At 46.3% G+C, this 24,664-nt stretch overlaps 1 protein-coding gene and 1 long non-coding RNA gene across 3 annotated transcripts in view; both read right to left on the bottom strand.

Moving 5' to 3' along the window:
* ZDHHC14 (zinc finger DHHC-type palmitoyltransferase 14) overlaps positions 1–24,664 on the bottom strand; it is a 293,643-nt gene that overhangs the window by 254,653 nt on the left and 14,326 nt on the right. The gene's annotated exons all lie outside the window — the stretch shown is intronic.
* Positions 16,070–23,065, bottom strand: LOC120862788. The gene is made up of 2 exons (XR_005720846.1): positions 16,999–23,065; positions 16,070–16,949 (listed from the first exon to the last, which is right to left on the bottom strand). It is a non-coding gene; the product is annotated as an uncharacterized LOC120862788 (long non-coding RNA).

The following is a 24,664-nucleotide window of genomic DNA, read 5'->3' as shown; positions in this document are numbered from 1 at the left end:
AAAAAAAGCACAGAATAGGTCTATCCAAATACCTCACACATACTAGCTCTTCCTCCTCCTGGTCATCACAGTTTACCGTGCCTGCTCTGATAATGGGGGCCGAGGCGGGGTAGTGCTTAAAAACATGAGACATCTTTAAAAATCATTAAATAAAAATAGACCACACAGTATGCTCAAATAATAATGACCCATGAGAAGTTTTTAATTAACTTGGGTTTTATTAAGACTAGTAACCTTCCACTGAACACCGTCCCACCATATAATCAGAGCTAATTGCTTCCCTTGGTAACACCACGCCACAGGCTGAGTTTATCTTCACAGGAGTGAACTGCTGCTGCTGCTAAGTCGCTTCAGTCATGTCCGACTCTGTGCGACCCCATAGACGGCAGCCCACCAGGCTCCCCCATCCCTGGGACTCTCCAGGCAGGAACACTGGAGTGGGTTGCCATTTCCTTCTCCAATGCATGAAAGTGAAAAGTGAAAGTGAAGTCGCTCAGTCATGTCTGACCCTCAGCGACCTCATGGACTGCAGCCTTCCAGGCTCCTCCGTCCATGGGATTTTCCAGGCGAGAGTACTGGAGTGGGTTGCCATTGCCTTCTCCTAAGGAGTGAACTGGTCTCCTGCTATTTGCTCAAACCTGGAAAGGGTGGGATGGAGATGTAAAATCCAGAAGTGGAGATGTAGCTTTGTTTTTTTCTTTTTTAAAAATAAATCCTGGAACATTTATTAGACAGGTATGGGAAACGTCTAGCAAAGAAAAAACAGTTGGCATTGCTTCTCCAACAGTAACACTTGGACAGATGTCCACATTCATCTTAACAACGTGGAGAGTTTTCTGACATTCTGCCCTCAATCCACCCTTCTCTGCTACTGCGATCCCCTTAAATAAGATCGCTGAGCCAACAGCATCCTGAGAAATGTCTCCAGCTGCCTGAAAAACGGCTTTTCCCACCAGGCTGCAGTGTGGCCCGTGGAAAAGGGCTCTGTACTGAGAACCAGATGCCTGGGTTCAAGTTACTCCTCCACCTCATCCATTTTCCCACCTGCACAGTGGAGATAAATTACCCCCCATCTGGGGAGCTGCTAAAAGGCTCTCCTGAAACCTAGAAGGGCTTCAGTAAATGCTGAATGAATGTATGAGTTTTCGGGTGAGATAATTATGCAAAACACAACCCAAATGTGAGTTATTATTTTTCTTTCTTAACACTTTTCTATCAAGCTCTCAAAGCTCATAATATTCCAATAATCCACAATCTACTGAGCAGGCAGTATGCTGGCACCCTGGTTTATAAAAAACTTCTAAACTCCAAGTTCTTTGTAAAAAATCTTCTTAACTTCTCTTCCAGGCTCCACAATACCAGCAACACTGATAATAGATTGATACTAGAACTAAAGGTGCTTGAACATTATACATTTGTCAATACCCATACCACACTTCAACACAAAGAATGAACCGTAAATATAAACTATGGACTTCAGTTAATGTATCAGTATAGGTTGGTCCTGGTGGCTCAGACGGTAAAGCGTCTGTCTACAATTCGGGAGACCTGGGTTCGATCCCAGGGTTGGGAAGATCCCCTGGAGAAGGAAATGGCAACCCACTTCAGGACTATTGCCTGGAAAATCCCCTGGACGGAGGAACCTTGTAGGCTACAGTCCATGGGGTCACAAGAGTCGGACACGACTGAGCGACTTCACTTTCAATTTCATAGATTGATCAGGTGATTCATTGTAATAAATGTACCGCCCTATCGTCATCATAGACCAAAGACTGGAGGGACAACCCAAGAGGAAGAAGCCAGAAAATTTAAGCTCATTTTTGTCCATCTGGGGAGCCCACCGCTCATGAATGGCCAGCCCTATTTCAAGTCCCACAAGATGGGCTCCAAGCCCTTGAGAGCATTTTAAATTGAGTACAAGGATGGCATTCTAGAATTTCAGAGTTCAATCACTCTGACTCTTCAACAGTCCAGTGCAGTGATCTAATCACTAAAGTGCCCTCACTAGCCCCTCCGCCACCTGCCCCCCTCCCCCGGCCACCACCACACACCCTACTCAATTCAGTGCTCTTATCTCAGAGCACACATGTGGGGCTCCGACTGACAGGGCAACAAACGCCTGGTGAATTATTCAAAACGGCTGTCTTTGAAGACCCCACTACCATGTTTCTTGAATACTGACTGGAGATGGAGAGAGCGGAGGAGAGCAGGACAGGTGGAGGAGTCTGGTTTTCATTGTGCATTAAAAAGGCACTCAAAGCCGTGGGGTATTTCATCTATCACTAATTTAAAGGCCTCCTTCTGCCCTTGCAGTACGAACAGGTCTTGTCCACCCACCTGTCCAACCCTACAGGTTTTAGCCTGTCATTTCTGCCACTGCTTTTGCCATCCTTTATAAAGGGCACACACATCTGACAATGGACAGGTAAATAAAAGCATGTCGCATTTCCCAAACAGGCTCCAAAAAGCGCAGATCACTTCCTGAACAACTGCCTAACCCTGATTTATGCCTGCTGCTAAGTCGCTCCAGTCGTGTCCGACTCTGTGCGACCCCATAGACGGCAGCCCACCAGGCTCCCCGGTCCCTGGGATTCTCCAGCCAAGAACACTGGAGTGGGTTGCCATTTCCTTCTCCAATGCATGAAAGTGAAAAGTGAAAGTGAAGTCGCTCAGTCGTGTCCGACCCTCAGCGACCCCATGGACTGCAGCCTACCAGGCTCCTCCGTCCATGGGATATGCCAGGCAAGAATACTGGAGTGGGGTACCATTGCCTTCTACAGAAGTATAAACTGGGGCCACATCTTCCTAAAGCAGTTTAGGAAATTTTTTAATTTAGCATTAAAATTGCTAACCCGGTAATCCCACTTGTGGGACTTTATCTTTTTAACGAGTATAAAAGTTGACCTCTCAACCTGCATTTCCCTCAGAAGTTGGTGAGAGGTATAAGACTGGATGATGGGACCAGCTGGGGCTTCCCAGGTGGTGCAGTGGTAAAGAATCTGCTTGCCACTGGAGGAGATGCAAGAGAAGCAGGTTCCATCCCTGGGTTCAGAAGAGGCCCTGGAGTAGGAAATGGCAATACTGGCTCCAGTAGTCTTGCCTGGGAAATTCCAAGGACAGAGGAATCTGCTGGGCTACAGTCCATGGGGTTACAAAGAGTCAGACATGACTGAGTGATCTAGGAAAGGCTTCCTCATCCTGAGAAGGACACACTGAAAGCAGCGGTCTTACCACTTTACATCAGTTCAAGTCATCATGTTCTGTAACAGTTAACATCCTTTTATTCAGTCCCATAGATAAAGTCACATATATGTGCCTTTGTGTAAGTACAGGAATGTTTACTGCAGCCTAGTTAACAATAGCCTTAAAAACTTGAAAACCTAGAAGTCCTTTCTGGCTAAGTAAATTATGGTCCATCTCTACTATAGGATGCTATGCAGACCCTAAAAAGAGATAGAGGTTCTATGTATGGCGATAGGGAAAGATACCCAAGATATATGATTAGCTGACAAAAACCATTTGCATAGTAAACATATATATGCATATCTCTGTCCATAGAATATTCCAGGCAAGAATACTGGAGTCATTCCCTTCTCCGGGGGATCTTCCTGACCTAGGGATCAAACCCAGGTCTCCCGCATTGCAGGCAGATTCTTTACCATCTGAGCCACCAGGGAAGTGCCCATACATATAAACACATACACATACATGCTTTACACACGTGCACACACATACACACGCTTGCATGTGCATTTCTGGAAGGACACTATAAAACTGCTAGGAGTTACAAATAAGGGAGAAGCACCAAAGAGGAGGTGAACTAGCTTTCATTTGATAGTCTCTGGACTACTTGAATTTTTTAATGTAGGAAGTACTTATCACAATTTCTTAAATCAAGATGAAAAGTGCTTTCATTAAGGCCAAAGGACTCCAGCAGTCCACAGAAACTCACATGGAAAATATACATACAAAAAAAAAGTGCCTAGAAGTTCATCCACATAAGACTCTATGTACACATTCTAAGATTAGCCACAAGAGAGTGTTCATTTTTTTTTTAGTTCTTTTCACTCCCTGTCCTCAAAAACCTTATCATCTTTCTAGCTACCTGCTGTCAGTGTGAATCGGGGAACAAGCTAATTTTCACCTTGCCTACCCAGAACAAAACTTAAAAGACACAGCCCAAATGCACACAAAGTCCAAAATCAAACAAAACTTATACCAATGATCCACACCACTATTACCCTCCGAGAAACTAGAGCTGCCAATAATACTTTAAGAATAATTTTAAGATAATCCAGGTTTTACGTAGTTTTCCAGATTCACCCTTCAGTTCAGTTGCTCAGTTGTGTCTGATTCTTTGCAACCCCATGAACCTCAGCATGCTAGGCCTCCCTGTCCATCACCAACTCCCTGAGTTCACCCAAACTCATGTCCATTGAGTTGGTGATGCCATCCAACCATCTCATCCTCTGTCGTCCCCTTCTCCTCCTGCCCCCAATCCCTCCCAGCATCAGGGTCTTTTCAAATGAGTCAGCTCTTCACATCAAGTGGCCAAATTATTGAGTTTCAGCTTCAGCATCAGTCCTTCCAGTGAATACCCAGGACTGATCTCCTTTAGGATGGACTGGTTGAATCTCCTTGCAGTCCAAGGGACTCTCAAGAGTCTTCAACACCACAGTTCAAAAGCATCAATTCTTCGGCACTCAGCTTTCTTTATAGTCCAACTCTCACATTCACACATGACTATTGGAAAAACCATAGCTTTGACTAGACAGGCCTTTGTTGGCAAAGTAATGTCTCTGCTTTTTAATATGCTGTCTAGGTTGGTTATAACTTTCCTTCCAAGGAGTAAGCGTCTTTGAATTTCATGTCTGCAGTCACCATCTGCAGTGATTTTGGAGCCCCCAAAAATAAAGTCTGCCATTGTTTCCCCATCTATTTCCCATGAAGTAATGGGACCGGATCTTAGTTTTCCGAATGTTGAACTTTAAGCCAACTTTTTCACTCTCCTCTTTCACTTTCAACAAGAGGCTCTTTAGTTCTTTCACTTTCTGCCATAAGGGTGGTGTTATCTGCATATCTGAGGTTACTGATATTTCTCCTGGCAATCTTGATTCTAGCTTGTGCTTCCTCCAGCCCAGCGTTTAACTCTGCATATAAGTTAAATAAGCAGGGTGACATGATCTCTGTTCATTTCCAAGGCACACTATTCAATATCATGGGAATCCAAGTCTATGCCCTGACCAGTAATGCTGAAGAAGCTGAACTTGAACGGTTCTATGAAGACCCACTAGCTTTTTTCAAAGATAATTTTATCTACTTATTTACCTCTGAGCCACCAGGGAAGCTCCCAGATGACTTTGGAGGAGCTCCTTGGTGACTCTGAGCTAGGGTGGCCTACGTGCCAAAGAGAAGTCATCATATATTCAGTTGGTCCCCAGGGTGGTGGCAGCCGTACTAAAGGCAATAATGAAGATAAAAACAGCTGCCCGGCGGATAAACCGGTCTGAAGAGCCTTGTTCTCTTGCACAGCTGGGCTCAACTACCCCACTCCAGCCAGGGGTTCCATCACACCAACACGAAGTTCAGGCTGAAGAGTTCTTAAACAGACAGTCCTGGCCATGTGAAGGCTACTCTGACCCACTGTCCACCCACACTGAATGCCAAACACGGGCATGTCTGCAGAGCTCTAGTCTCAGCCGTCCAAAGCAGTGTGTCTTCAACAGGGTTTGGCTTCTCTTTCATCAGTTCTACACTTAAAATCCTGGCTGGTGAGAACTTTTCTCTAGCCTTTATCGAAGAATTGTGCTCCAGCCTTGAAGAAACTCATTCAAAAGCTGAAGGACATCTTTCCCGCGAACCCCGCCCTTTTCCTATCACATCACCTTCCACCTAAGTGAAATTATTTAATGTCCTCCTGTAATGTAGGAGACACAGGAGACGCAGGTTCCATCCCTGAGTTGGGAAGATCCCCTGGAGGAGGGCATGGCAACCAAGCCACTCCAGTATTCTTGCCTAGAGAGTCTCATGGACAGAGGAGCCTGGTGAGCTACAGTCCATAGGGTCACAAAGAGTCAGACACACTGAAGCGACTGAAGCACACACGCTACATAGGATCTTAGGAATAGAAGAAACAGTCCTTGAGAACTCCACCCGGGTGCTTCTAGATCAATTATTTCCACAGTGGAGAAGAGGCAGGCAGAGCTGTACCCGATATGCAAGTGTGACCTACTTTACGGCTTTATATAGGTCCACCGTACAAAGAGCTGACCGGCCTCCTCGCTGTACCTTTGAAGGATCCAAGAAAAATAAACAGTTTGGAAACATTGAAAATGTGTGCCTGATTATACGCAGAGGAAAAAAAAAAAAATCTCCCAAGGAAACAAGCCTCGTTTGAATGTTTCAGACGGGAAGAGGAATTGCAGAGTGAAAAGAAATAGCAAAACGCACACTTTTTTAAAAACTTCAATGTCATCTGCTTCTAGGAGCCCTGCACTCAAGGCTCCACCTCCTGAGACCCAGGGCTGCCAACTGTCCTGGCTCATGATCAGAATCACCAAGGGACTGAACACGTTCTCTTTGGTATTTTTTCAGGTTAGAAAATTATACCTCCCATGGAGGTCTTTTGGCCACCAACCTCTAATCCATCTTTCTAAAGTTTTTCAGGATTTTACAAAATGGATGTCAGATTTCTGACAAGTTCTTTTCTGATAAGCTTTTCTCCCATGAAGCACATCCTACCTGTTCTAGCAAAGCCCTAATATGACCCAGTTACCACTCTTTATTCAATAAGCAGGGCTTTCCTGATAGCTCAGCTGGTAAAGAATCTGCCTGCAATGCAGGAGACCCTGGTTCGATTCCTGGGTCAGGACGATCCCCTGGAGAAGGGATAGGCTACCCACTCCAGTATTCGTTGCAGATATCTGTTCATTCTTTATTTACCACTCTCCTCCCCTTCCCACCTCTATAAATTCATCTGAGTGGTGGTTTTTTTTTTTTTTAATACTTTCCTATCTCTTGCAAGGTTCTTTGATAAGCTGGCAATAAAGACAATATCAATAATTTGTCTTGACAACAGTGGAGGCCATTCAGTCATTTTTCCAGAGGAAGAAGGCAAAGCCCAGAGCGGGGAAGGGAGCTGGCCACGGGCACACAGGTGGTAGCGTCAGGGCCAGCACTGTCTCTGTGAACCTCTTATGGTTTCAAACCATCGAGCGTCTAAGGTCGCTTTAGATTTTATTCTTAGAGAAACAAGCTCAACCTCAACGTTCCCTGCCCAGCGCCTGACATCCCAACTTATGAAGCAATCTCTAGACCTTTTCTTTTATCTTCTTATTAAAGTATAGTTGATTTACAATGCTGTGCTAATTTTCTACTGTACAGCAGTGACTCAGTTATACACCTACATATATATTCTTTTTCATATTCCTTCCCATTATGGTTTATCTCGGAAGACTGAATATGGTTCCCTGTGCTCTACAGTAGGACCTTGTGCTTATCCTTTCTAAATGAAATAGTTTGCTTCTACTAATCCCCAACTCCGGCTCCATCCCTCCTCTCCCTCCCCGCTCCTGGCAACCACAAGTCTCTTCTGTGTCTGAGTATGCTTCTGTCTGGCGGCAACATGGGTGCAACTAGAGATGATCACCCTCCCTTTTGAAAAAAGAACAAAAAGCACAGCTCAAACTTCTGTCACGTTAAGAAGCCCAGGTCCTCAGTTCCTGGAAATGGATGGGCTAATCAAGGTGGCTGGAAGTTTCTGTCGAAGGTGATGACTTTTCCTCACCTGGCCAAGTCAGCCCAGGCAAACAAGAGAACTGGCTCAGTTTCCACTAAGACGACCCTTGCCCAAAGCATTTAGGGTTGGCTAGCTGCCTCTCTGCAGAACCTACACGGAATTCAGTCACCACAGAAGCTTCCAGCAGGTGTGAGGGCCATTCAGCTATGGCCCCAGGTTCGTTTAAAGTGACCCTCACCCCGACCCCTACCACCTAAACCGGGCTGGTGGGCAACTGAGTTTTAAAAAAAACCATTGAGTGAAAGCGGATGTCTTTAGCATGTTTCTGCTCTCTGCTTTGCTCAGTCTGAAATGGTCCACCACATTCTTCTTTTTTTTCTTAGCCCCCCGCCCCTTCCTTGGTAAACACTATTAGCATTTAGTACTAAAGATACAGATGTAGAGTTTAATTTTGTCCACTGCATCATCACCAATGTTAAAAGCTACAGGAAATACTGCCCCCAAAAAGCACAGGATAATTTCCTCATATGTAGTTGGGTCTAGGTACTAAATATGAAACACTGTTATCATTCAGGCTAAAGTCCAAGGTAAATGTGCCGGGTCAGGGAGGCACAGGAGAACGTCATGGGGATTTTAAAGTAAACCTTTGGCCACTGCCAGCGCCATATTTAGAATCTGTCTTCCTCCAAGTCTCCTCTCTCTGACTACACAGAGAAGTGTCCCTCTTCCCAAGACCAAGCCCTCCACCTGGGCTTTGACCCACCCGTCCTGCCCTCTTAGGGAACCCCACACTGCCAAGTAAACCGACCCTTCCTCTGAGAGTTGATTGGGTTCTTGTAAATGTACTTCAGTCTCTCCTGTTTAAAAAAGGAGAAAAAGCCTCTCAGCCTCATCCCCCTTTCAGCTGCTGTTGTTTTTGTTGTTGTTAGTTGCTTAATCCAACTAACAACATCCAACTCGTATTGCAACCTCATGGACTGTAGCTTGCCAGTTTCTTCCGAACGTGGGGTTTCTCCGGCAAGAATATCGGAGTGGGTGGCCATTTCCTTCTCCGGGGATCTTCCTGACCCAGGGACGGAACCTCTGTCTCCTGCGATGGCAAGTGGGTTCTTTACCACTGAGCCACCAGGGAAGCCCATTTCCCTGGGCTTCCCATTTCCCAGGGAAGCTGCCGATCTACTGCTAGTCTTCCCTTCGTGGCCAAACTGTTAAAGAGATGGTTGCTCCCTGCCTCCTACTGATTCCTCAGCCCACTCCAGTCTGGACCATCTGTCCATCACAACAGTCCTTGTGAAGGTCACCTCCCTGCTACCCAAGGCAGCGATCCTTTTGATCCTTTTCAGCACGGTATTCAATTCTACTGACCACCCCCTCTTCAGAACACTCTCCTCCCCCGCTCCTGTCCCAAGCCAGCCCCTCCTATCCTCTGCCTCCCTCTCTGCCACTTCTCAGTAACTGTGACATCCTCCCCACCTCGACCTCTCAAATTCCAGGGGGCCTCGCCCTCATTTTAAACTTTCTCCCTAGATACATCACTACCTGCGAGACACAGGTGACTCACAGGTTAGACAAGAGCATCCCAAGCTCAACAAGTCCAAACACTCTCTCTTCATCTCTCTCCCTGCCCCCCCACCCCTCCCTATGCAACTGATGCTGCAAAGAAGGAAGCTGGGAGTCATTCACAACCCCCACCCCCACATCCAATCTAAGCACAGCCCACCCTCCCTTCTCCAAGGGGTCCTCACCCCTCGCCATCTCCTCTGCCCCACCTGGCCCACGCCCCACCAGGTTTTCCTCGACAGCCTTCTAACTCTCTCCCCTGCCCACTCCTGCTCCTCTCAGCAACTCCCACGCTCAGACCAGAGCCATCATCACAAAGCGCCCCAAAGAGAGCTTCCCCCTCTCCAACTTTCCTAGTTAACTCCTCCGGATTCTTCAGACCTCAGCTCCCTGGGGAAGCCTGCCCTGGCCTGGTTCCCTCTCCCTAGCCCCACTTCCCAACAGGTTAGACAGCCCCATGGCACTCTCCTGACACCGTATGCTTGGCTTTTGTCAGAGTTCATCACGGCTCTAATGTTACATTTTTTCGTGTGTTTTTGTTAATATCTTTGCCCTTTCCACGGCAGCCTTGAGAAGGGAGTGTCATGGACTAAGGAGAGCCTCAGCTGCTGCCCTTGGACATCCATCTCGGGGTGCGCACGCTGGGGCCATGGCTCCCAGGGACCGCCCCAATCAGTGACTGACAGCAGAGGAAAAACTAAGACACACCATCTCCTGGGAGACCTGGGATCCCCTGTCTTCTGATTTTGACTCAAAGACTCTCCAGCAGCTTTGGCAAACCTCTCTAGATCACACAGGATGCTTCTACACAAGTTTCTCTCCTTGTCGCCTTCACTGGGGTCAGACCTGCAGGTCCAAAGACTCTCCCACGTTTCTGGCTCCTTCCCTGTTTCCCGCCCCCGCCCCCCATTAGGTATTTTCTCCTAATACAATCAGACACTGGTGATCCCTTTGCCTCCACTTCTCCAAGGACGCAGACTAACACAATCCTCGAACTAGAAGCCCCATGAGTGTAAGAACTTTGCCTGTTTCAGTTGCTAATTTCCAACGCCTCATGCAATAACTGGAGAAGGAAATGGCAACCCACTCTGGTGTTCTTGCCTTGAGAATCCTATGGACAGAGGAGTCCACGGGGTTGCAAAGAGTCGGACAACTGAGCAGCTAACACATGCAATAATATATAATGCATACATAAAACACATATATGTGGGGGCTCCTAGAATACAAGCATCCAAAGCCACTGGTTGCCTTCATACCCTCGACTTAGTACCACATGTATCTACATAAAACCCTGAGTACTTGCAAGGCAGTCACTGAGTCAGGGCAAGTTCCCACATCACCTGCAGTGGAACCCAATCCATCTGTCTCATGGCAACGGGAACGGTCCATGAATCTCTGCCAACAGTAGAGAAGCACAGAAAGAAATGCATTGGGAAACCTTCACGGTGTCTTCCACACTCTGGCACTCCTTCGCCTTTCCTGAGGGCAAGGCATACAATGGCATCTAATAGAAAACTTACAACCCAGAGTGAATGGACTGTCCATAAGAAGCCACCACTGGTGGAACCCTGAATTCAGGCACATTTCTGGAGAAAGAAAAGAATGATCTGTGGGTAGAGAAGAGTTCTGAGGTTCCATAGAGACGTGATTTAGCCAGAAAAAGACATTTTAGAAAATGCGGTGTAGAAGGCGCTCCATCACCCACACATCCTTCCCACTAAAGTATCTGAATGTGAGAAGTTTTTTGGCTGCCTTCTGACTTTAAAGAAATGCTCCAAAAGAGAGATACCTTAAGAAGAATTTTTTTAAAACGTCATTCTGAAAGAACATTGTCCATTTCAGGTAATTTTAAAGCTATGAAATAAGAACTCTCCCTCCTCAGGCCAAGTGTCTAAGGCAGTGACTTCACACCAGTGAGTACCGGTAACAGTAAATTAGAGAAACTGTAACTGCAAGGCCCCATGTCAATCCTAAAGGAACTTGAACACTCATTGGAAGGACTGACGCTGAAGCTGGAGCTCCAATAATCTGGCCACCTTATGTGAAGAGCCTACTCATTGGGAAAGACCCTGATGCTGGGAAAGACTGAGGGCAGGGAAGGGAGTGACAGAGGATGAGATGGTTGGATGGCATCACCGACTCAATGGACATGAGCGTGAGCAAGCTCCAGGAGACAGTGAAGGACAGAGGAGCCTGGTAGGCTACAGTCCATGGGGTCGCAAAGAGTCAGACACGACTTAGTGACTTAACAATAGCAACAAAGTACCCATGAGACGCAGGTGATGAGATATGAAGGGGAGGGTGTCCATCCACGCTCTCTCTGAACATACATCTTTGGCAGCTTCTCATCTCTGTATTTTAGAGAGGTGTCTCCCAGGTGTTAGATGTCGTGAGGACAAAGTCCTGACCTGACGGGCAGTTACCTGGCTGCCTCTCCCCTCCCAGTGGGATCCCATAGCCATCGCGTCTACAAAGACTTAGTGAGTCTCACTCTATCCCGGGCGCCACCCTTGGCATTTAAACGTTTCACAGAAGGGGGTTCTCTCCCTCCCTCATGCACTCTCACCTTTACTTCCAAGACTTTATTCCTGAAGCCTCACTTCAATCTGTCGCTCAGAAGTGTCAGCTAACCTTTTCACTTTGCTGACAATCCCAAACAGCTAACCCGCTGGTGCTCTAAAGCCTATAGATCTAGAAGCTGTCATATCTGTAACCTCTGGTGCAAAAAAAAAAAAAAAATCTCATTTTGGTACCTTTTTTCCAAGACCTTCCTTTCCAAGTCTTTATGCTCACTGCTGCTCTCCTTCAAACTGACTCCTAGAGCTTCATGATTCTGCTTAGATTCCAACCTGTGTTACGAATTGGACTCTTTCCCCTCGCAGGTGATCTTGTTCTTATGACCCTTCATTCTCCAGTTGACCAAAATCACTTAGTTGTATCATCACTTTCACCTGAATTTCGAACGCAATGATCACTTCAAGCTAAGACAATTCCCACTGCAAAGTGTATCCCATCAAGCAGCCATTGACAACACAGTCAACAAACTTCAGCTCCAAGGCTGATCTTCCTGCCCCCATCACTTTCACCCGAATCCACCCCTAGCCAACAAGGGCACACACACACAGTGACTGTGGGCCCTCAACCAGCCTTTGCACATCAGAGGCACCTGCAAAGTTCTTAACTTCTTATTTTGAAATAGTTATAGACTCACAAGAGGTTGTAAAAATAGTGCAGAATACTCAACCTCTTCATTTCTCCTCTTCCTCTTCTTGTTCTCCTAAGCTGCTTCTCTCAGATCACGTTTTCTATGTAAGAAAGTACCCATCACCCCACCTGCCCCGTTAGTGACATCTTACAGGGCTGAAGGAGGGTGGTTGGCAAAGCACTGTGAACTGGACTACAAGCTCTACTCAGACTGCACCATTTTTGCATGCACTCATTTATTTGGTAAATTTTATGACATTTTGCATATAACTTTATGACATTTATCACATGTATAATATACCAAGATACAGACCTGTCCTGGAAACACAAGGAAACCCCTGCTATGGCCTGTCACAGTCACCGCCTCCCACCCCATCCCTAACCCCCAGCCTGCTCACTGCTACAGTGCTGTCATTTCAAGAATGTTACGGAAATGGCATCATACAGTATATACAACCTCTTGAGACTTTGGAGATAATTCTTCTACCTACTGATAGCTTTGAATAAATAACATCTCCCGAGTCTTATTGCTGCTCTCACTATATCAACCCAAGCCCTAGGATACTGATTCACTAGGTCCAAGGCAAGAGGCAAAAGATGGCATTTAAAAAGCTTCCCATATACACGCTACTACATATAAAATTGAAGGAGGAAATGGCAACCCACTCCAGTAGTCTTGCCTGGAGAATTCCATGGACAGAAGAGCCTAGTGGGCCACAGTCCATGGGGTCACAAAGAGTTGGACACGCCTGAGTGACGAACGCACATATATAAAATAGACAACTAATAAAGACCTACTGTATGGCACAGGGAACTCCACTCAATACTCTGTAATGATCTACACGGGAAAAGAATCTAAACAAGAGCATATCTATGTGCATGCGCCCTAAGTCACTTCAATCGAGTTTGACTCTGTGGACTGTAGCCCACCAGGCTCCTCTTTCCTACATATAACTAAATCACTTTGTTGTACACCTGAAACTAACATAACACTGTAAATCAACTATATTCCAATAAAAATTAATTTCTAAAAAAAGAACAAATTCTGCTCACATTCCCATGGTCAAAACAAGTCTTCAGTTCTGACTTCGGAGGTGTCACAAAATATAATCCTCTCCCAGGAGGGAAAACAGATTTTTGGTAAATAAAAATGAAATTCACCAGGATTGCCAAGTCAGAATCTAAGAGAAAATAATCATTTAAGTTTCTCCTGGATAAAGACTATCTTTGAAGAAAGCTGAAAAGGCGTGGTCAAAAATATAAGTGGAAAATACAGAAGAAAAATAAAATTTCCCAGGAATTTTTATCAACTGTGGTTCTATGAGCCACTGGCCTGGGCTATTTCTCCAGGCTCATGGTGTTAAAGAAGGAGTCAAGTATCCTGCTAAAGGCAGGTAACACTCCATCCATCGCTTCCTTCACCTGCCACACCACACCGCGCTTCCAAGAGAACTGGACTCGTCTGATGGACTATTTCCCTACTCAACTGTTTCTTCAGAGCCTGTTCTTTGCAAAGTGAAGTGAAAGTCAAAGTGTCTGGCTCTGTGACCTCATGGACTGTTGCCCGCCAGGCTCCTCTGTCCTCGGAATTCTCCAGGCTAGAATACTGGAGTGGGTTGCCATTTCCTTCTCCAGGGGATCATCCTGACCCAGGCATCGAACCTGGGTCTCCCACATTGCAGACAGATTCTTTACCATCTGAGCCACCAGGGAAGCCTCTCTAAGGTGTCTCATAATTGAGTTTGCGATGAGATTTTTAAAAATTATTTTTAGCTCCAAAGTCTGCAAACTTTAATACATAAAATAAATTCTTACTTTTTCACTCAGAAATCTTTTTTTTTTCAATACGCTGTAACAAAACCAGCCAGTTTTCCTAGACAAGTATTCCCCACGCCCGAATAACACTAAAATGATGTGGTACACTCTACCCTTAGTGTTTTCCCACCTTCAGTGGGAAGTGATTACACCGTAAGCACAGCATATTTCTTGACTGCAGCTTGGCTGACCTTTGGGACCCAGAGGATCCCAAACCAGAAATGAAAACCAGATGCCATCGAGCTGGGCAGGCTCCCAGCCACAAACAGAAGCCGCTGGGGACGTGCTGACAAGCCAGGCCCGCTCCCAGGAGGCACTGGCCACCTCTTAGGACAGCGGCCAGGCGAGGGGGAGATAAACCTGTCCACTGGGAGGCCACCACACCCGTAGAGGCATCAGGAACCACAGAACACTCTCCTCGGATGAGGGTGGCAGTGAAGAGAAAGAAGAAACGTGCAGGCTGAGGGTGATTCATTTGCTTGACCACTTCCGTGGATTCTGGAGTCTCGCCACCAGCCAGAGGCGTGGTGTCTTCTGTCACCGGCAGTGTTCTAGCACTGGGCTATCCACGCTGGGAAGAGCAGAGGGCAGCCACAGGGGAGGGTGACCTGGCCCCCCGGGAGGCAGCATCCAATCAGAGCTTTCAGACCCAGAAGGCTGAGGAGCTGCGGCATCATGCCCCAGAGGGCCCGCCTCCTGTCCCACCCAGTCCGGCCTCAGAAGATACCACCCACTGCTGCCCTGTGAATTCAACACAGCCACTTCCCCAGACACAGAGGCAGGAAGAACAGTTTGCCCCTTCTTCCTCAGTCACAGAAGGTCAAGCAGGCTTGCAGAAGCTCAGATCTGACTCATTTCCCAATCGCCTTTGCAGGTAGGTAGGACCTGATGACCAGGACGTGGCAGATGGAATGCAAGGGGGAGCCCATGCAGCAGCTCTAAAGGAGTCAGTTGGGGGTCCCTCTTGGCCATTTCTTCTTCTTCTCTTTTCCATCCTGGTGCCTGGAACTCAGATGCAATTGCTGGAGCCCTGGCTGCCATCTTGATCACAGGAACAAAGGTCACATCCCAGGAAATAAGGAAAGGATAAGAGAAAGGAGCCTGGGTCTCTGGAGACCTTGTGGGACAGAGCTGCCTGGCCTGCACTGCTAACCTCTAACATTTTATATGGGAGAAAAATAAACATTTATCTTGATTAAGTCAGTTACATGGGGGTGATTTTTAATTATCCACAACAAGCCTAATCCTAGCTAAAAATGGATGTATAAAACAGACATATCCCCTACATATCAGATCCAGCCAACAAAATGACCCCTTAAAGATTTATCATCATTAATATACTTGGCTCCTTCTTGGGCCCAGTTCTACCTTCGGCATTTATCATTTCTTGAGGAAAGACTCTCATATTTCCTAGCTGCCTGACAACAATACTTACAAGAGCACAGAGCACTCACAGAAAAACAACCTGCTTCCTGATTATTTGATTTCTGAGAAGTAGATGGTGAGTTTACTTAGCCAAGCAATCCACCCAATCAAAGTTTATTTACTTCCAAGTTCACATGCCATCCTAATCAACTGGAAATAAATACAGAACATGGAGCCAGGCAAACAAGAAGTGCTTGTCCCATCAGACTAATTAAATGAACACATAGGCACCCAGGTCTGCTGTTCTTGAAAGTACACCAATTTTATTATAATCATGTGGCCAAAGCACCCAGAGTTCGTTTTTTGTGTGTGTTTGGTTTTTTTTTCGCTTTTACTTTGAGGCTGAGATAGCTTCTGTGTCCTCTCCAGTGAAAAGTGTCTTGGTCTAAGCAGTCTAAAACAATTATTTGGAGAATTTAATTTCATAATGGGAAGAACATTAAGAGTGAGTTTTCCTTCTAAGGGATAGATGGGAAGTTTTCTTGCAGCCAATAAATTTTGGCTGAACAAAGGGAAATCAGGGCAGCAAAACCTTGGGAGAATATGACATGCCTGGGACCTTCACCCAAATGACAACCGTACTGTGGGGCGGAGGGTTCTCCATCCAGACGTCACCTTTGGGATGCTGCTTATACTCGACTTAGCGACTGAGCACGCACACATCCAAATTCCTGGCCCATCATGGCTACCTCTTATATTTATGGAAATATTATTATATATCCAGGGCATTCCCAATCCAAGGTTTGAAAATGGTGCTGCTTAAATGAAAAGCCAGTGCATACACTATCGGCAGATACCTGGATGTTCGAAAGCAGGACTCTATCTTCCTTTTCCCTGCCTCCCTTTCTGACCTGCAGATAGGCACAGGCTTTTCTGCACTTCAGGCTGGTAGGTCAGTGAGAACTCAAATGGAAGAAGAGGAAGACTAGAGAAAAAAGAAGGAGGGCTGCCTGTTCAGTTGTACAGCTTGGGCACTGGACAAAAGCATCACAATTAAGGGGCGCTATTTACACTGTAAACATCACAGAGTTATAGCTTTATTTTCATAATTTTCCAGCATAGAAATGTCTTTCTTTTAATGACAAATATTTACATAGTGATGATTTTCTGACAGCTGGAAATAAATCACCTTGAAGGAATGACTTTCTCCAGTTTACACAGCGGTACCATTTAAGGGACGGAGCAATCAGGATGCTGTTTGGGAAACCTCTGGCTTAAACAGATATTCCTTCAATCAGGAAACCTGTTTGGGAAACCTCTGGCTTAAACAGATATTCCTTCTGAGTCTAGGACTACGCCCTCTACTAACTCAACAAGCCAAATCCATCCAATTTCTGGAGCTAAACTTTTCTGAAATCATACTCAACCGAAGGCATATCAATTTAATGTCCTGGTCTATCAACATCATAAACTCAACATAATCATCATGACCCCATTTACAGCAAAACCTGTGAACCCATCACAGGGTCAGGAAAAGCCAAACAGACACACGGGACCCTGTGACTCTGGCTGGAATCCTTTCAAGCTACTTCCTCTTCCTTTGTGCTTCTCAGGGCCCCTCCCTCCTGAGTTAACGACAGCATCCCTCACCATCCCCCAAAGTAGCTTCCTATTCAGAGCCCAGGCCTGGTAAGAAAGTGACAAGTGAACACACACTCTGGAGGTGGTGTAATACAAACTTAACTATTACCTCCCCTTGGGAATTAATATTTAAAAGAGTGTTCCCTCGAAAGGACAAGACTTAATTCAACAAATGATGCCAAGGGTGGCATGTTCCAAATAGAAAAGGGAACAAAGAGGAAAAGACTGAGGTCACAGCAGGGTGGGCTGGGGAATAATTACCCAGAATTCTCAGCTGATACCCCACACTGAATTATTACAAAATCATGACAAAATTTCTTTTAACAATGCTTTATTTTTTCAGATCAATCATTATGTCTATAAACACTGAACCACAGCCTCACTTGTAAAGTGAAACCATTGCTAGGCTGTTATGATTTAAAAAAAAAAAATTTCTATTTGAGTAAATCGTTGCTCCAAATTCAGTTCCTTATGCAAATATGTAGTGGAGTTATTAAAAACATAACATACTTCCTAAATCATCATACATACACTTGGTCAGGTTTATTGGTCAAATTTCTACACCCCAGATGAGGAAAGAACATTAAAAACCTTTTTTGAACCTACTTAGGTGTTGCACAGGATCTTGGAGATACAAAAATATTCCCAGATGGGTGTCTCTCCTTGTTTCACATTTCTGGAGTCAGACCTTGAGATAAAATGTTCCTGAGCTACTTGGAATATATTTTTTTAATTAACCAGGAAAATAAGTGAAACAGAGAGAAAGCTTTGCTCCTCTTCACACACCAAAGTTGAACTCCACCACTTCTGAAGGCATGCGGGGAAGAATGTACGGCATGGGCTGACTTGGGAGAATTATTTTTTTCACCCACTGTTTCTAATGTACTTGTGTATATCTTTTTTCCTGAAATGCCAGTAGTGCATAAAGAATTTACTCATGAGCTCTTAACACCCAAGGAGAAAAATCTATCAATGGCTAAAGAGCATACAAGGAAGAGGCAAAATATGAACAAGCAAATTAAAAAGTTACCTATTTTCACAATTTTTCTGTAAGTCTAAAAGCACACTAAAATTAAAAGTTTATTTTAAAAAAGTCATCTGTGGCAGTGAGTTAAGCACAGTGCTTAAAAGCTCCAGAAATGTTTTCTTCGCCAATCACCACCAGAGGCTATTACTACTATATCATGATTAGAGGGAAAAACTGAGGTTTCAGACAGCTGTGCCTTTTTTTTTTTTAATCTTTTGGCAGCACCTGTGGGATCTCAGTTCCACCACCAGGGATTGAACCCTCATCCCCCTGTGTTGACAGTGCAGAGTCTTAACCACTGAACCACCAGGGAAGTCCCAAACAGCTGCACTTTGGAGAGAAACCCAGAAAGAGCCTCTCCATAAAGCTGCTCACAGTATCTACTCATAGTCTACTTCTGTCAGTAGCAGGATGTCTTCAGAAAGCAAAGAATATTGAATCATTGCTAGACTAAAGCAGATTAGGACACAAACTCCCCGGCCCTATACCTCGGCCCAAAACAGCCATCTGCCACTTTTAGCAAATGCTGTTTTATGGACAACAGGTTCCAATGACCAGTGACTGAATCTGTTTTCTCATCTGTAAGACAGGACTGATAACAGCAGCTAGCGTCCAGGTCACGTGAGGATCAAGCGAGAGAGAGCACGAAAGCCCTTCATAGGCACCCGGCGCTGGCAGGCAGCACCCCCATGCCACGCTGGGTACCAGTCTCGGGCTGTGCGCCTGGGCAGTGCCCCCCCCGCACCGGGCACCTGTCTGGGCGCAGGTTGCCACTGCTCTAGGAGGAGCCCCGGGGCCTGCAGCCTCTTGGCCGCCTCGCCTTCTCCCCGACCCACTGTGAGCATGTGTGTTATGATATCACGTTAGCTAATGAGATCATACTTGCTAAACTAAGCTAAGCTAATGAGCTCTGCTTAGCTAATCAGCTCCTGAGAAAAGAGCTTTCTTTTCTGGTGAATAGGCAGCACCCAAAGCTAATTCCTACGTTGGGAGTTTGAAAGTGGGAATGCGTTCTCCCAGAGAAATAACGTGATAAACGAAGGCAGGGTTCTCAGGCCAGCCCTTTGGAATGATTAAGGGAACAATAGTGCAGGAGTTTTGGGTCCTGGGAGCCTTGAGTCCATTGGTCAGGGAAGAAAGAAACAGACTTCTTCACAGGCTGCATGGGCGCCACGTGGCTTCAGTCGTGTCCGACTCTTTGACACCCTGGAGAGAGTAGCCCGCCAGGCTCCTCTGTCCATGGGGATTCTCCAGGCAAGAATACTGGAGTGGGCTGCCATGCCCTCCTCCAGGGGATCTTCCTGACCCAGGGATCAAACCCGCGTTTCCTGAGTCTCCTGCACTGGCAGGCGGGTTCTTTACCACTAGTGCCACCTGGGAAAGCCCCTTCATAGGCTGCTGCTGCTAAGTCGCTTCAGTCGTGTCTGACTCTGTGCAACCCCATAGACGGCAGCCCACTAGGCTCCTCTGTCCCTGGGATTCTCCAGGCAAGAATACTGGAGTGGGTTGCCATTTCCTTCACAGGCTGGTAAGGCAGGGATGATCCAGAGAGATGATATGGGGTGGGAGGTGGGAGGGGAGTCCAGGATTGGGAACTCATGTACACCTGTGGCTGATTCATGTCAATGTATGGCAAAACCAATACAGTATTGTAAAGCAAAATAAAGTAAAAATTAAAAAAAAATTTTTTTAATGGAAGAAAAAATAAAGGAACACCAATGACTATTTCATTCTAATCCAACTAAATGACCACAAGTTTCACAAAATGTAGTCTTTGGTTCATTACCTAGAAAATTATTTATTTTCATCATAGATGGTGAAACAGCAAAATGGTATTTGCTGGAAGGGACAAGACAAAGAAATTTTGTTAAAAACCCATCTCCCATCCAAGAGTGCTTATTAGGAACTGTATTTGCATTTTCTTGCATGTGCTTAGACTTTAACGAAAGCAGGTGCTCTAAAATAAAGCCAACTCTATGAACTCAGGTGAAGATGAACGTAATTTTTTATTGTGAAATGCAACAGATACAGTTCAGAATGCAATAGTATGTACCGGTCTGAGAATGAGGGATGAAATAGCGGCTCACTCATCACTTTTCCCAGTGAAGAAATACAAGCTTAAAGCAAGAAATTTTTAGGACTTCACTGGCGATCCAGTGGTTAAGACTTCACCTTCCAATGCAGGGAGTGTGGGTTCACACCCCAGTTAGGGAGCTAAGATTCCAACATGCCTCATGGCCAAAAACACCAAAACATAAAACAGAAGCAATATTGTAATAATTTAAATAAAGACTTTTAAAAAATGGTCCACATTTTTTTAAAAAATGTTTTTTTTAATTTTCAAAAGGATTTCACCTTGAAGATAAGATCTGTTGACAGTTACAAGGATGAAGAAAAATCACACTTCCTCTCACTACCTCCCTTACCTCAAGAAGGGATGATGGGCAGGGAAGGCCTAGGTTGGCAATCAGAAGACATACATTCTCAACCTGCCTCTGCTGTTAGGCCTCTGTGTTACCTTGAATGAGTCATCTAGTCTCCCAGGCCTTAGTTTTCTCATCTGCAAAATGGGAAGATTTAAAAAAAAAAACAACCAAAAAAACAGTTCTACTATTACAAAATCAGAAGTAAAAGAAAAGGATTCCCAGATGCAGCGAGTAAAATTCTAGAATACGGTTTGCCAAGAAATTGACCAGAGTCAACATGAATCATGGGAAAAGCATTATTTTGAAAAGTACTTGTGTTTACATATTTCTGTGCTTCTAAAAATAGTTTTTAGAAGTCCATTACTTGAAACACCAGTGTTTCTATCTTCGACCTCTACGTCTAAATGCTGGGTTACTGGTGTTCCTGCAATGCCTCTTGCAGAAAGGCTTCAGCATCTGACACATCAATAATGAAGGCGGTTGACGCCAACACTCCACGCCTGGATGGGAACCTGGAAACAGATGTCAGAACCTTGGAAAGGCAGGTTTCAGCTGGCCTGTCCACCCAAGGGCATTATCGTTTTCATGCAGCTCTGGAGGCACTGACTTGGTGCCTGCCTGTGCCTCCCAGCAGTCCAGAGGCACGGGAACAGAGGGACTGCCATCGGGCCAGGTTGAGTGCTCATCCCGCTCACGGCCCTCGGAGAGGAAGGGAGCACCTTGCCTGCCAGACATGTGGGAAGAATCACCATCCGGGGCATTGGGAAGGCCTGCGGAGGCACGTGGGCAGGAGTAAGAGCAGGAAAGATGGGTTGCGGGTGGCCTCACCCAGGCAAGGTGGCAAGTGGGAGGAGGTCAAATGGAGAGCACAGCGGGGGGTGAAGACCAGGAGGCCTGGGGACAGCATGTGGAGGGTGCTAGGCTATGGGTCATGAAATCTATTCAGTGGGTCAAGAGGCATTTTTAAGTGAAATATCCTAGAATAACATAATAGGGTAGAATAGAATAAGGCTCCCTGCGCACGGTTAGAGAAGGGCAGCTTTGTACAATTTTCATCTCTTCTTGGGACTGTGTCCTGGATCTCAGGGATGCAGTGCTGGGTGTTGGTCACCCTCCTAAAGTCTGAAAAAGCCGCAGTTTTGGAATGTCGAGTGCAGAGGGAACACTCAGGCCCCCACCCCCACCACCGAGGTGGGTGGGCGCACAGCGGGGGTCAGCAGAACAGAAGACAAGGAGCTGGGGAGCCCAGGGAGGCTCCGCCCCACCACTCTCCAGGGCGAGGCTCTCTCCAGAAAAGCACACAGGTTCCTTAAGTGTCATTATGTTGATCAGTGTATTAGACCAGACACTTCAAGTAAAGCCACTTTTTTCCTCTGGAGCCTGAATTAACCTGTGGATACTGAGAAAGTGAGCAGGCTATTTGTCAAACCTGCACTTTATGTTAATCACACAGATACACAGGCAAAGCTTTGCCTCTCTTCCCTTGTGCTGGTCCATGGAGATGCAAACAGCGGCCGTATTGACAATGGAATCACTCTAACTACAAAATGCCTTTCTCTAAACGAATAGAAAAAAAAAAAAGGAAAATAAATAAGAATGGCGATATTTGTTCTAAAGAAGAAATAGTTTCACTGGATACAATGTACTGTGTTCCTATGAAATAATTCCAGTCTCCCTGACTCAGAACAGACAGTACTTCTTCCCAGTCTTTTTCTAGAGCATCACTAATTACCCCCATTATCCTGTCTTAGGTAGACCGAGGGGAGGAAAACAATGGAATATTTAAAAATCGTCTTTGGGGGAGACAGGTCTTTAATGCACTGAGAAAGAAATTGAGTTATAAGTTCAGCCTGGTTTCCAGCATCATTATTCTTTTCTACCCCCAAACCCAGGCTGGCCCTTAGTCGCAAACCCAGAGGGGTCAGAGCAGAAGCCCCGCCTTTGGGGGCCCTCCCCTCTGCCAAGAGGCTGCGACTCTACTCTGACACCGTGTCCAGTCCTAGAAACACATCCCCACCTTGGTCTTGTTGGGTTCTCCGTTCTCGAATCCTCAAGAACAAGAGCCTCTCCTGGCACTTAGAGCCCCACCCAGCCCCCCAGACACCAAACTTCTCGCTTAACCTCAGCCTTGAGCCTGAGACCCTGCCTTCCCCTGACACACCTCTCTGTCTCCAAACAAGATTGAATCTCTGGGCCACCCTGAGCCTGCCTGCTGCCTGTTGGGCGGCTGTTCCTGCTAAGTCACTTCAATCATGTCCGACTCTGTGCGACTCCATAGACAGCAGCCCACTAGGCTCGTCCCTGGGATTCTCCAGGCAAGAACACTGGAGTGGGGTGCCATTTCCTTCTCCAATGCATGAAAGTAAAAAGTGAAAGTGAAGTCGCTCAGTAGTCTCCAACTCTTAGCAACCCCATGGACTGCAGCCTACCAGGTTCCTCTGCCCATGGGATTTTCCAGGCTAGAGTACTAGAGTGGGTTGCCATTGTCTTCTCCACCTGTTAGGCTGAATTCCCTCTTTCTCCCTGCGGCTGGTTTGTCCACAAAGCCTGGGTCATCTCTCCAGGCAGCTGAGCTATCTGCAGGACTCAGTTGTGCCTAACTGTAGTGGATGCTGTCATCAGGCAGACAGATAACCGTCCTCCCCTCCTGGTCCCACCCCACCACCTATTCTTTCAGAAGAGAAGTACCCATGCCCCCAGCTGCTGAGGATGTTGGCATCTGCCAGCTTCAAGAGAGTCTATCTCAGGAAGCCACTGGAGGTCGTGTCCCCTTCCTGGGGCAGTCAACATCTAACACTGGTTAATTGTTGTTGTTCAGTCACTCAGTCGTGTCCAGCTCTTTGTGACCCCATGGACTGCAGCAGGCAAGGCTTCCCTGTCCTTCACTATCTCCCAGAGTTTGCTCAAACTCATGTCCATTGAGTCAGTGATGCCATCCCACCATCTCATCCTCTGCCGTCCCCTTCTCCTGCCTTCAATGCAGGGGTATAAAAGCCTGTTCCCTCGGCCAGAAAGATGGGCCACAGACAGACTTTGCCTACCTGGTGCGGCTCCCTTTGCCCCCTTACAGGTGCTGATCCGAGAGTGCTCCCTGCTAAATGCTCTACAGGCAAATCTGCCTTAGCTTCGGCTTCCCTGAGGACCCTACCTGTGACGTTAACCAGGTGAGTCAAGTTCAGTCCATCCCTGAGATACTCTGCCTCATCTCATTTGGAATTCCTCGGAATTCTGCAAATAATCAAGGAGTCCATTCATTTTACAATGTCTAATTAACAAGCCCTTCTTTGAGGATGTATAAAAGTCTTCAGCATTTCAAGTCCAGTTTAATATGGAAACGATAAGGGTTGGGCGTGTAGCAGACAGAATAACAGCCACCCAAAGACCTCCACGTCCTAACCTTGGTACTTGTGAATATGTTACCTAACATCACCAAAGGGACTGCTGCTGTGATTAAAGGCTTTGAGTTGGGGCATTATACTGGGTGTGGACCCAATCTAATGAGTTCTTTTTATTATTAATTAATTAATTGGCTGTATCAGATCTTTACTGTGGCATGGGGGATCTTTTAGTTGCAGCATGTGAGATCTAGTTACCGGACCAGGGATCAAAGCCAGGTCTCCTGCACTGGGAGGGCGGAGACTCAGCCACTGGACCACCAGGGAAGTCTGCTCCTAAAAGTGGAGCGCCTTTCCTGGCTGTGGTCAGAGGGAGGTGTGATTACAGAAGGAAAGCAACCAGAGAGGGAACACTGATGGCTCTACAGGCAGAGAGGGGCTTGCACATTAGCTCCAGAAGCCGGAAAAGGCGCCAGTGTGGACACCACCCGAGGACTTCCAGAAGAGAATGCCCTGCGGACGCTTGGACTTCAGGCCAGGGGGCCCGTGTTGG

This window comes from Oryx dammah, unplaced genomic scaffold, assembly GCF_014754425.2.
Source record: "Oryx dammah isolate SB20612 unplaced genomic scaffold, SCBI_Odam_1.1 HiC_scaffold_4, whole genome shotgun sequence".
In the NCBI taxonomy this organism is placed as follows: domain Eukaryota; kingdom Metazoa; phylum Chordata; class Mammalia; order Artiodactyla; family Bovidae; genus Oryx; species Oryx dammah.
This window is presented reverse-complemented; position numbering and strand designations above follow the sequence as displayed.